This window comes from Symphalangus syndactylus, chromosome 23 (genome assembly GCF_028878055.3).
Source record: "Symphalangus syndactylus isolate Jambi chromosome 23, NHGRI_mSymSyn1-v2.1_pri, whole genome shotgun sequence".
NCBI lineage: Eukaryota > Metazoa > Chordata > Mammalia > Primates > Hylobatidae > Symphalangus > Symphalangus syndactylus.
Window position 1 is genome coordinate 37,666,353 of NC_072445.2, and position 11,466 is coordinate 37,677,818.

Sequence of the window (11,466 nt, forward strand, 5' to 3'; positions counted from 1 at the left end):
GTTAGCTTCCGGGGCTGCCAGCACTCACAGCCGTCCCCTCCTGCTTGTGTTGTCTCCAGGCTCGGGTGCTAAGACGATGTGTGTCTGTCCTGGAGATCAGTGTGTTGTATGTGTCCACGTGGGCCCACAAGTGCACGGCACAGGCATGGCCGTGTGGCTGTGTTGGCTGCGTGTCTGTGTGCATGTCCAGCGCCCCCATGTGCATGCGTGTCTGTCTTGTTTGAGTGTCTGATCGTCTGTTTGGGCCCCGGTGGCTCTTGCAGATGCCTGTCTCAGGCCCATTGCGAGTGTTCACCGCAGCTGGCTTCCCTGGCAGGTTGGGAGGTGGGAAACCGGAGCACTTAGGGGCTGGGCTCTGGCTGGGGTAAATTATAGAGCCAGAAGCACAATGAGGCCATAGGCAGCAGCTGGAGCCTGGGCTGCCTGTGCCGCCCCCTCCTGCCCTGCCCCTAGGTCCTGCACCTGCCCTGCCCCTAGGTCCTGCACCCCCTCCCACCTCCAGGCTAGCTGACAGCGCTGTGGAGCACAGTGGAAGGGACTGGAGGAACCCTAGGCAGGGGGCCAGGCAGGGACAGAGTATGAGGGTGTGTGTAGAGCTGAGGCTGGGACATTGAATCATGCCAGGTATGCCTTCTCCATCAGCCCACTCTTACTCCTGGCCTGGGCATCTCACACACCTGTGCGTAGGAAATCTCTTCTTCCCTGGGATCTGTGTGCAGCACCTTAGTAGATGCTCAATAAATGTTTGTGCGAGGGAAGGAGACAGGAAAGGAAGTGTCTCACTGATCGTCTTGCAGAATGGTTCCTAAGACCTCTGCCCAGGAAAGATTCCACCCAGTGCTCCAGCCAGGTCAGGCAGAACTAGGTTGCCAGATCAAGGGTATCTGCCAAAAGCTTCCAGGGCAGTGGGGCGGGGGGGGGGGCGGCGGGGGGAGGTAGGGATGGGGAATGCAGAAGGGGGTGCAGCCAGCTCTCCCCCAGGGTGACTCTGGCAGCACCCCCAGCCTGGGCAACCTGCCTGCTCTGTGGCTCACGCCCCTCCTGAAGTGATTGATGCTCTGAGGCCTAAGGCTAGGTCCAGGGCAGGGCCTGCAGGGGTTTGATGCTCAGCCCAGGACTTGCCTAGGTCCCCCTACATCTGTGGGGCCCCCATCTAGGTTCTAACAGGAGAATCACCTCTCCAAGGGGGATGCTGCCCCTCGGCTCCCCTTGGCCCTCAGGAGGGGCCCTCAGGGACAACCAGTCCCCTGCCAGTGGGAAGAAGTAGCCCTGCCCTCAGGAAGCTTCCAGTGTGATGGGGGAGATACAGCAGACTGTGTCCCAAAGTAAAATGACTGTTAGAATGAGGTGGGTGGAAGAGGGAAGCCTTGGGTGGGTGTGACTTTGGGCATCTGAGCCTGGGGTGCAGAGGTGGGCTCTGTGGGCCTGAGGTGGACAGCAGGGAACCAGGCCCTAGCAAGACTTTTGCCAGCTAGACCTGCTGCAGCAGTTGGGAGGGTGGGTGCTGCTAGGGTCCTGGGTCCATCACCTAGAAGGCTCAAGCCAGTGCAGCCAGGGCTGGGGCCCACAGCTGGCCTGGGTGGGACCTGCCCTGATGCCCATGCGGGAGGGACGCCTGGCTCTTCACGGTTGGCTTGGCTGCTCACCTTTGCTCTCATCCTCAATTATTAATGACCGGAGAAAGCTGCTAAGTATCTTCAGAGTGTTAGATTTCAACAAGATGGGGGGTTCAGGGTCCCTGGCACCCTGGATAGGGAGCCAGCGGCCCCCAGAGACCTTTGCTGTGTGCAGGGGGTATGTGCTCACCCCCGTGGCCTCAGCCTCCTCACTATCTGAACGAAGGGATTGGGCTAGCAGACATTCCACCCCACAGCACACTTTCTAACCAGCAGGGGAACTTCTAGACAATACAGACGCTGGGCTCCCTCCAGAACACTGGACCTGAACTTCTGGGGGGAGGGCTGGGCACGGGCATATTTTAAGAGCTCCCCAGCAGATGGGCCGTGCAGTCAAGTGGGCCAGGAGTGGCACCAGACTTTGGGGTTTGTGAAGTCAGGAGGGAGCAACAGTGCCCACTCGAGCTTGCCTGGGGCTCAAGCCCAAGGCTGGGCTGCTGCCAGCCTGAGCAGACACCCAGGAGCTTCCAGGCCAGCTGGATGCACAGGGCACCTTTGTGGAACTCCTAGGACCCTGGGGAGACCCGCCTCAGGAGCAGAGTCTCAGGTCCCTTCCAGCTCTGAGGGGCTGTTCTGAGCTCTAATGTCTTATGGTCTGCCCCTCCCATCCTTACTTCTCAGGCCCTGGAGGCAGAGGCATACAGCCAGGCAGGGCAGAGGTCTCAGTGGGCCACATGCCAGCTGCCCCCCACACTGCCTCAGCCTCCAGGCCTCCAAGGGGTCCTGGGGAACCCTTGAGAAGATGCTGAGCCTGCAGAAGGCTGGGCGGCCCTCCTTCTGACACCCTCACTGGCTCCACGGCTCCCCCTTCCCATCTCAGGTTTCCATCTGCCCACTGAACAGGGAGGGGAAACTGAGGCACTCCCCTGGCACTGAGGGCTCCTTCTGTCCTCCTGCCTGCCCTGGATGGTCCTGGCTGCCCCTCAGGGCTTGGCCCTGGCACTGTGAGCCTCACAGGGCTCAGACCCCCACCCCCAACCCAGCACTAAATGGCACTCGGCACCAGAATCTCACTTCAGTTGGCAAAAGCAGCAATTAGCATCTAATGAGGCTTCTTGCTTTATTTTTAGGTAACCTCCAAGGCCCTGCCTGTGTAATTCAGCCCGCCATTGCTCGGTGGATAATTAAAGCATGTCACCATAATTTGCCTTTTTTTTCTATAAAGCCCCGTAATTATGTTTTTATTGAGAGTGAGGGGGGAGAGGGAGGAGGGAGAAGACAAAGAGAGGTGGAGTTGAGGCAGGAAATGGGGCCTGGCTCCTTCAGCCAGACCTCCTCCCACTCCATCCTCAGAACCAGGACCCCCACCCCCATTCTGGGTGCAGCTACCCCCTGGGACCCACTCAACTTCCAGAGCACCTCTTCCCCCTTTTCTTATAAAACCAGCCCCAGTTCGCTTCAAAGTACACAGGGCAGGGAGCAGCAGAGCTGAAGCCAACGTGGCCAAAAGTGGATGATTCTTGAGCGGGGTATGGGCACATGGGAAGTCTCTGTCCTGCTCTCCTTCCTGTATATTGGAATATTTCCATAATAAGGAGTGAAACAGAGCTCCACCCCCAGGAAAGGGTTTGTTGACTGCAGGGCAACTGGTATCTGCCCTCAAGGCACTTCTTTCTATGAGGTGAAGGGCTTTTTTGCACCAGGAGATGCATTTCCGTCATTATTTTGGTGCTGGTGAGTGGCAGTGGGTGATCCTTCCTTGAGCATCTGAAATCATTCTCCAAGCCTGCAGGCCAGCTGGAACAGGCCGGCCAGCTGCCCACATGGTTTGAGGGAGCCCGCTGCCCCCAAACATCTTCCCAACTCCAGCGTCAGTGCCCAGAATTCTGCAGTTAAAGCCTCAGGCTTCTGAGCCAAGGCATGTTCTCCCAAAACACATCAACCAGCCCGCAACCATACTGGATTCAGCATCGAGACACCAGCTGCCCTGAAGGTGTGGGACAGGGGACAGGTAAGTTTTGAAAGATCTGGTTTTGAAAGAGCTCCCCAGATTACCCCAGCTCAAGAGCAGGCCCTCCTCCACTTTCTGAATGCCCCTTCAGCCCCAGACTTTATCCTATATTCAGAAGGCTTGCTCATAGTGACAGGTGACAAGGTGCTAGCAGCCCTCGCTCGCTCTCAGCACCTCCTCGGCCTCGGCATCCGCTGTGGCCACTCTTGAGGAGCCCTTCAGCCCGCCGCTGCACAGCTTCTGGGCCGGCAGAAGCTAGAGTCGGCTCCGTTTGCTTGAGGGGAGGTGTGGAACGAGAGGCGCGGGCGGAAACTGGGGCTCCGCGCGGCGCTCGCGGGCTTGGCGGGCCCCGCACTGGGAGCGGCCGGCTGGCGCCGCCGGCCCCGGGCAGTGAGGGGCAGCAGCTTCGGAGGGTGTGCCAGGTCCCCTTGCACTGCCGGCCCCCCCGCCCGCGTCGCACTTGAATTCTCGCCGGACCTCAACCGCCTCCTTCCCGGGCAGGGCTCAGGACCTGCAGCCCGCCATGCCCAAGCCCCGCCCCGCCCCGCCCCGCCCCGCCCCGCCCCGCCCCGCCCCGCCCCGCCCCGCCCCGCCCCGCCCCGCCCCGCCCCGCCCGCGGTGGGCTCCCGCGCGGCCAGAGCCTCCGCGACAGACGCCGCCCCGTGCTCCGCAGCGCCCGGTCCCATCGACTGCCCAAGGGTTGAGGAGTGGTGCAGGCAGGCTGCAGGGCACTGGCAGACAGCTCTGCCCTCCGCCGTGACCCAGGATCCACTAGGCAAAGCCAGCTGGGCTCCTGAGTCGGGTGGGGACTTGGAGAACTTTTATGTCTAGCTGGAGGATTGTATATACACCAATCAGCACTCTGTGTGTAGCTCAAGGTTTGTAAACGCACCAATCAGCACCCTGTGTCTAGCTAAACGTTTGTAAACGCACCAATCAGTACTCTGTGTCTAGCTAATCTGGTGAGGACTTGGAGAACTTTTATATCTAGCTGGAGGATAGTAAATGCACCAATCAGCACTCTGTTTAGCTCAGGGATTGTAAATGCACCAATCAGCACCCTGTCAAAACAGACCAATCAGCTCTCTGTAAAATGGACCAATCAGCTCTCTGTAAAATGGGCCAATCAGCAGGATGTGGGTGGGGTCAGATAAGGGAATAAAAGCAGGCTGCGGAAGCCAGAGTGGTGAACAGCTCAGGCTTTTGCAAAAGTGTGGAGGCTTTGTTCTTTCAATGTTTGCAGTAAGTCTTGCTGCTGTTCCATGTTTGAGGCCACACTTCCTTTATGAACTGTAACACTCACCATGAAGGTCTGTAGCTTCACTCTTGAAAGCAGCAAGACCATGAAGCTGCCAGAAGGAACAAACTCTAGACACACAGTCTTTAAGAACTGTGAAGCTCACCAAGAGGGTCTGTGGCTTCACTCTTGAAGTCAGCAAGACCAAGAACACACCAATTATGGACACAATAGTTTTCACTCATTGCCAGACTGTCAGCCTTCAGCAGGTATTTCTTTGCAGCTGGATCTCAGGGCCTAGGACAGTAGCTGGCACATAACAGGCATGCAACAAGTGTTTGCTGAATGAATAATCAGGGAGATGGGGCTGGAATGGATATTTACAGGAGCCTATTTAGCTATATCCTCCCCAGCACTCAGCAATATCTGAGTCTCTGCCCAAAGTTAGTTTCTTCACTTAAGCTTCCCAAGATCTTCCCCGGAGGCCTGGGGAGAGCACGGATGTAGCACGCTTGTCATTGGGGTAGAAAGTGACCGTCATGTCCCTCCTAGGATGACAGGCACGCTGGAGTGGAAATCAGGTGACTTGGATTCTAGGTAAGACTGTGGCCAACTTGCTGTGCGCCCTTGGGCAAGTAGCGTCCCCTCTTTGGGCCTCACTTTTTTCATCCTTAAAATAAGGGATTGAGCTCTTGAGTGCTCAGAGGCTGAGTAAGCAGCCAGCATTCCAGCAATGGAGAAGGGGGAGGCTATGGAAACTGCACACACTAGGGGGTTGGGGAGGGGCTCAAGTATGCAAATCAGGCCCTTCATTTGGCTTCCCCAGTCCAGGTTGTCTGTGACTGGAGAAAGGTTTAACGTTTGGAGCAGTGGAGGAGGGTGGAGAGCCGGTGGGGGTTGGTGGAGGGGATCAGTTAGGATGGGCCCGTCAGCCCTGCACTCTGCCACTTGTTCACTGGCAGGTGAAGAAAGCATAGAATGAGGGGTAAGCTGGGCGAAGCCCCAAGGACCATCCAGTATTCCTCGTCATACACATTAACAGAAGAGGAAACTGAAGCCCAGAGAGTCAGGAGGCTTGTCTAGACGTGAGAGGCCTGGTAAAGTCCCACTTCACATCCTGATCAGCTGCCCTCCTTCAATCTGGAAAGTTAGGGGAGTGCATGGTTTTCAGAGGGCCCTGTAAACACACTTCTTTTGGAGCTTGTATCATGCTCTTGGGGAAGCAGGGAGAGGAGCCTGGAGGTAAGGATCCACCTTCATCCAACCCTCCCCTGCTGGGCATAGGCAGGATCTGGGGCCATGCACAGATAAGGCCAACTGAGGAGTCAGGTTAGAGACCCTGGCTTTAGTCTCTTGCAGATCTCTGTGACTTGGGTACCTGAGCCTCTTAGCTCTCCAAACTTCAGTTTCCCCATCTGTGAAACAAAATAGTATCTACTGAAAATGATTTCATGACTACAAAATCATTGCATGAGCACAGGAGATGGGGAGAGGATGTGAGCCCTACCCTTCACCTTTGGCTGCCTCACCTTCCAGAACAGCATGCTCTCTGCGGTCCTCCCACCTGGATCCTCTCTCCTCTGTGGTTTTGGGCTTTTCTTCCACCCACTCCTCAAATGCTAGGGCTCCCTCTGGGGCTCCAGGCCTGGAACTCTTTTCTTCTTTGATTTCAAAAGTTCTGTGGCCTCTCTCATTTAAATTCATGGCCTCAGAGCTTTCCAAAAATCCCATGTCCTCCTCCTACATTTCCCCGCTTCCCTTGCAGTTGGATTGAGGCCATGTGACTATTCTGGTCAATGACCCATGGGTATAAATAATGCCAGTCACTTCTGGACTGAGGCTTGGGTACCTCCTCCATGTCTCTCTTCTCTTGCTGTGCTGACCTGGGAAGTCACATGTTGAAATGGTGGCACATAAGATGGAGGATACCTGTGTCCCTGAATCACTGGATGGAGAAGCGCCTCTGCCAACCCACGGTGAACTTTCTGTAAACAAGAAATACACTTATTTTATGCTAACATGCTGAGATTTCAGGGTTTGTTACTAACTTACAGCTTTTTCTTTTTCTTTTTTTTTTTGAGATGGAGTCTTGCTCTGTCACCCAGGCTGGAATGCAGTGGTGTGATCTTGGCTCACTGCAACCTCCGCCTCCCAGGTTCAAGCAATTCTCCTGGCTCAGTCTCCCAAGTAGCTGGGATTACAGGTGTCCACCACCATGCCTGGTTAATTTTTGTATTTTTAGTAGAGACAGGGTTTCACCATGTTGGCCAGGCTGGTCTCAAACTCCTGACCTCAAGTGAGCCGCCTGCCTCGGCCTCCCAAAGTGCTGGGATCACAGGCATGAGCCACTGCGCCCACCCAGTTTTATCTCTTTTTTTTTTTTTTTGAGACGGAGTCTCACTCTGTCACCCAGGCTGGAGTGCTGTGGCACGATCTTGGCTCACTGCAAGCTCTGCCTCCTGGGTTCATGCCATTCTCCTGCCTCAGCCTCTGGAGTAGCTGGGACTACAGGCGCCCGCCACCACGCCCGGCTAATTTTTTTTTTTTTTTTTTTTGTATTTTTAGTAGACACGGGGTTTCACCGTGTTAGCCAGGATGGTCTCGATCTCCTGACCTCGTGATCCGCCCGCCTCAGCCTCCCAAAGTGCTGGGATTACAGGCATGAGCCCCCGCGCCCGGCCCAGTTATAGCTTTTTCTATTCTAACTACTACACCATCAAACGAGTGCCAAATTTATATCTCTCTCCCAGCTTCCAAACCTCCTTTTGAGCAACTCCACTGAGTGCTCAGAACTGTCTACAGTGGAACCCATAGTCTGCTCTTAAGTCTTCTTCTTCCTGTCTCCTGTGATCCCTATCTTGGTGACAGCAGCCATGCAAGCCAGAAACCTGTGCCTTATTCTAGGCCCCCTTTCCCACCTCTCATCAGTTGCTAATCCCCAAGATTCCCTCTGCCTGCTTCCATGCCCAGGGCCACCTCCTGGCTTCATGCCTTCATCACCCCTCTGCCCTGGACAGCTGTCACTGTCTCCCAGCTCCTGCTGCAGCTTTCAGCCTGTATTCCTTGTATATGTATAGATAGATAGATGATAGATAGATAGATAGATAGATAAATGGATGAGAGCTTTCTGTGTTGCCCAGGCTGGCCTCAAATGCCTGGCCTCGCCTCCTTATGCACCAGGAGAACAGGCCTGGGCCACCGCGGCTCCGAGCACAGCCTTTATGTCAGTGCTTTAAAGGTGTTGCTCCCTGTCTTCTGAATGGCATTGTTCTCAAGGAGCATCCCAGTATCTGCCATCATCCTTATTGCTGTCCTTTTGTATATAACACGTTTCTTTCCTCTGGCTGCTTTTAAAGTTTTCTCTTTCTCACTGGTTTTAAACAATTTGGTTATGATGTGCCTTGGTGTACTTTTCTTTGTGTTTCTTTCTTTTTTTTTTTTTTTTTGAGACAGTCTTGCTCTGTCGCCAGGCTGGAGTGCAATGGCACGATCTCGGCTCACTACAACCTCCGCCTCCTGGGTTCAAGCGATTCTCCTGCCTCAGCCTCCCGAGTGGCTGGGACTACAGACGCCTGCCACCACACCCAGCTAATTTTCGTATCTTTGGTAGAGACGGGGTTTCACCATGTCGGCCAGGATGGTCTCGATCTCTTGACCTCGTGATCCACCTGCCTTGCCCTCCCAAAGTGCTGGGATTACAGGACTGAGCCGGCCCTCATGTTTCTCTTACTTGGATTTTGGTGAACTTCTTGGATCTGTGGGTTCAAACTTTTCATTATTATTTGAAAAATGTCTGGCCATTATTTCTTCGAGAATGTTTCCGTCTACTGCTTTTATCTGCTCACCTCCAGAGACTTCTATTATACATATATCAGGCCTCGAAGTTGTCTGACAACTGAATAATGCTCTATTCATTTTTTTCCCGGCCTTTTTTCCTTTTATGTTTCATTTTGTGTAGTTTCTATTGCTATGTCTTCGAGTTCACTAACCTTTTCTTCTGTGGTATCCAATATGCTGTTGATTGTATCTGGTGCATCTTTAGAAATATCAGCATTGTAGCTTTCATCACTAGAAGCTCAATGAGATCTTTTCTCTGTCTTCCATATTTCTAGTTAAAAGTTCATTTTTTCCTTTAGCTTCTTGAACATGTGCAATACAATTATAATAACTGTTTGAATATCCTTGCCTGCTAATTCTATAGTGTCATTTCTAGATTGATTTTTTTTCTCATTATGGGCCACGTTTTCCTCCTTGTTTGTATACCCAATATCTTTCAATATCTTTCCTTTTTTTTTTTTTTTTTTTTTGAGATGGAGGCTTGCTCTGTTGCCCAGGCTGGAGTGCAGTGGTGCAGTCTCAGCTCACTGCAATCTCTGTCTCTAAGGTTCAAGTGATTCTCCTGCTTTAGCCTCCTGAGTAGCTGAGACTACAGGCATGCACTACTACATCCGGATAATTTTTGTATTTTTTTTTTTTTTTTTTTTTTTGAGATGGAGTCTCGCTCTGTCACCCAGGCTGGAGTGCAGTGGCGCAATCTCGGCTCACTGCAAGCTCCGCCTCCCGGGTTCACGCCATTCTCCTGCCTCAGCCTCTCCGAGTAGCTGGGACTACAGGCGCCCGCCACCACGCCCGGCTAATTTTTTGTATTTTTAGTAGAGACGGGGTTTCACCGTGGTCTCGATCTCCTGATCTCGTGATCCGCCCGCCTCGGCCTCCCAAAGTGCTGGGATTACAAGCGTGAGCCACCGCGCCTGGCCTAATTTTTGTATTTTTAGTAGAGATGGGGTTTCACCATGTTGGCCAGGTTGGTCTCAAACTCCTGACCTCAAGTGATCACCTGCCTTGACCTCCCCAAAGTGCTGGGGTTACAGGCAAAAGCCACCACACCTGGCCTCAAGTAATTTTTTTTTGGATGCCAGACATTATGAATTTTACTTAATTGGGTGCTGATTATTTTTGTATACAAAGAAATATTCTTGAGATTTGTCTGGAATGTGGTTAAGTTGCTTGGAAATGGTTTGATCCTTTTGGGTCTTGCTTTTAAACTTTGTTACACAGGACCAGAGCAGCATTGAGTCCAGGGCTAATTGTGCCCCACTTCTGAGGCAAATCTTTGTGAGTTCTCTAGCCTGTGCCCTGTGAATTATGAAGTTTTCCACTGTGGCTGGTGGATCATGTGTGAGCTCCAGGGATCATTCCCTCTAATCAGCCTCAGACAGTTTCCTTACTGGAACCTGATGCATGGAGCAGTATTCAGCTGAAGAGTTCCAGGAGGACCTGAGGGCTCACTCTGTGAAGTCTCTCCTCGCTGCACTCTGGCCTGTGATCTCTAGCCCCCTCGGCCTCCCTGAGCTCCAGCTCAGTCTGCTCTGCCTGAATTCCCTCCCACCGTGCACTAAGTGGGACAATGATAGGCTTACCTCATCTGTTTCCCATCTCTTAGGGATCACTGTCATTCACTGCTTAATGTCCAATGTCCTGAGAACCATGGTTCCATGTGTATTTTTTGTCGTCGTTTTTTTTTTTTTTTTTTTCAGTTGTTTCAGACAAGGAGGTAAATCTGGTCCCTTGTTACAGACTGAATCTCTATGTCCTCCCCAAATTCATATATTAAAACATTATCCCCCAAAGTGGTGGTATTAGGAGGTGGGGGCCTTGGGAGGTAATTAGGATTAGATGAGGTCACAAAGGCAGAGGCCTCAGGAATGGGATTCGTGCCCTTGTAAGTGTCCTGAGAGAGCCTGCCTCTCGCTCTGCTCTCTGCCATTGAGGATACAACAAAAAGTGGCTGTCGGCCCTCACCAGAGCCTGGCCATACTGGCACCCTGATCTCAGAATTCTAGCCTCCAAAATTGCAAGCAGTAAATTTCTGTTGTTTATATGCCACCCAGTCTGTGGTCATTTGTCACAGCAGCCCAGACTGACTAAGACATCCCTGTCCCTTCATTTCAGTTGGCACTGGGCGTGTCCTCCTGTCTTTCTGGGACACAGATCCCATTCCACTGCTCGGTTTCACCTGAGCTTTCTCACTGCCCCCAGTTTAATAACAAGAAGGGCTAATGCAGTACCAGGCACTATTTTAAGTTTTACATGTATTGAACTGTTTAATCTTTACAACAAGTGTATGGGGGAAGTACTCTTTTTGTTCTCATTTTACAAATGGAGACACTGGAGCTTAAAAAGGTTATATATCTTGCTCAAGTGCACACAGCAAGAGGAGCTGGAGGTGGAGATGGGATTTGAACCCCGGCAGACTGGCTCCAGTCCTCATCCTTAGCCTCCACTCCATACTGCCTCCGTAAGACACTCTGGTTGGCCTCTGCCTCCACCATTCATTTCTCCATTCAATTGCGTTTCAAGCACTACTGTGAGCCCGGATATACTGCAGTTCTTGGAAACATGGAGCAACTAGCCTGAAGAAACAATTATAAAATATGGGGAAGAGGAGAGTGGCTACACACACCAGCAGCTCAGAAAAGGGTCTCTGAGTCACCTTCCTGAAGGAGTTAACACCTGAGCTGATCCCTAAAGGTCCGTCTGGTGGAATGGAGACAGGGAAGGGTATTTCAGAGATGAGCAAAGGACAGAGATGATCAACAGAG

The 11,466-nt window shown here is 52.7% G+C and overlaps 1 protein-coding gene across 1 annotated transcript in view; it reads left to right on the forward strand.

Annotated features, from left to right (window-relative positions):
• The window catches only part of GRM4 (glutamate metabotropic receptor 4), a 138,625-nt gene extending 135,785 nt beyond the window's left edge, over positions 1 to 2,840 (forward strand). Inside the window, exon 10 of the transcript XR_010119045.1 lies at positions 2,747 to 2,840. The gene's annotated coding sequence lies outside the window, so the exon portion shown is untranslated. The remainder of the gene's footprint in view (positions 1 to 2,746) is intronic.
• The last annotated feature ends 8,626 nt before the right edge of the window (positions 2,841 to 11,466 follow it).